General features: G+C 38.2%; 1 non-coding gene across 1 annotated transcript; it reads left to right on the plus strand.

The window, feature by feature from the left end:
- Nucleotides 1-221: 221 nt before the first annotated feature.
- LOC132684412 (U6 spliceosomal RNA) lies at nt 222-327 on the plus strand. The gene has a single exon (XR_009612635.1). It is a non-coding gene; the product is annotated as a U6 spliceosomal RNA (small nuclear RNA).
- Nucleotides 328-1,836: the final 1,509 nt, after the last annotated feature.

Here is a 1,836-nt window from a genome sequence, read left to right on the forward strand (position 1 = left end):
CTCAGTTGGTTAAGCGTCCGACTTCGGCTCAGGTCATGATCTCACGGTCCGTGAGTTCGAGCCCCGCGTCGGGCTCTGTGCTGACCGCTCAGAGCCTGGAGCCTGTTTCAGATTCTGTGTCTCCTTCTCTCTGACCCTTCCCCGTTCATGCTCTGTCTCTCTCTGTCTCAAAAATAAATAAACGTTAAAAAAAATTTTTTTTTAAAGTAGAAACATGTCACGCTCGCTTCAGTGGCACATATACTAAAATTGGAACAATACAGAGATGATTATTATGGCCCCTGAGCAAGGATGGCACACAAATTGCATGAAGTGTTCCATATTTTTTCTTTTAAATAGACATCTGACTATTAACAAAAAGTAGAAACATGTGCATTATACCATCATTTGATATAAACAAAATAAAATAAAAAAAGAAAGTCAGAGGAGGATATATATTTATATCTATATATAGATTTTTTTAAAGCATGGATTTGCATAAATATATATACTATATATCTATAATACAGATGTGTATATTAGACACTCACATGCAGAGACATGTTTCTGAGCAAAGATTTATCTGGAAAGACAGACAACTGGTAATAATGGCTGCCTCTAAGGAAGTGAACTGGAAGACTGAGGTGTGAGTGAGCGTATCATCTTTCACTGTATCATCTTTCATGCTGTTTAAATACTTACCTTTTATGTATATTATCCATGCAAACAAATAACTAAGTCTTCGCTAATGAGGATAGAGAACCATTTGCCAACAAACCAAAATGACTGCATATGAAGCAAATTACGTTAAATGCTTCATGAATGGATTTTTTTAAAATACATAAAGGATAAAAAGGAAAATAAATACAGCTAGTATTATTAAGAGCTGCCTAAATTGTGTCCTGAGCATTTTGCATGACACAATGGGGCAGATATATCAGAGAAATAGAAGAGGTCACTATCTGTATTAATTTGCTGGGCCCTCCGTAACAGAATACCACCAGCAGGTGACTTATTTTCCTGCCGTTCTGGAAGCCTGGAAGACCAGGTACCAACAGGGTTGGTTTTTTCTGAGGCCTCTCTCCTTGGCCTACAGTCAGCCACCTTTTCTCCCATGTTGTTCATCCCTGATGTCTCTTTGTGTGTCCTAATCTCCTTTTCTTAAAAGGACACGGTTAGACTGGATTAGGGTCCAGACTAACAGCCTCATTTTAACTTCATTACCTCCTCTAAAGACCCTCTCTCCAAATACAGTCATATTTTAAAGGTTTTAACATACGAATTTTGGGGGACACAATTAATTCACAACACTGTCTTTGAGTTTTCATTTGAGTCAGTGAGCTAAGCCATATATGCTTGAAGGAAAGAGAAGAAACAATGTTAAAGGCAGCACACAATTAAATGTCAAAGTTAATATAGAAGCTAATGTGTGAAATTCTTTTTTTTTTTTTAATGTTGATTTATTTTTGAAAGAGAGAGACAGAGAGAGAGCAGGAGAGGGGCAGAGAGAGGGAGACAGAGAACCCAATGTGGGTTCTGTGCAGACAGCAAAGAGCCCAATACAGGGCTCAAAAACATGACCCTGTGAGATAATTTACATATAATATAATTAACCTGAGCCGAAGTCAGATGCTTAACTGACTGAGCCATCCAGGAGCCCCTGAGTGAGATTTCCTAGAGATTCCTAGGCACAATCTCCTATTTAAAGAAAAAAAAGAAAATTAAGAATCCATGAGGAAGCAAACAACAGTTAGTCCTTGCCATAGTTACCGTACCAGGTGCTGTGGGCAAGGGTCTGTCTGTATGGAGTTTGGGAAAACAATTCGTTCACTAAATTATAATGTGATATGCGTATCT

This window comes from Panthera onca, chromosome C2, assembly GCF_046562875.1.
Source record: "Panthera onca isolate mPanOnc1 chromosome C2, mPanOnc1 haplotype 2, whole genome shotgun sequence".
Classification (NCBI taxonomy): domain Eukaryota; kingdom Metazoa; phylum Chordata; class Mammalia; order Carnivora; family Felidae; genus Panthera; species Panthera onca.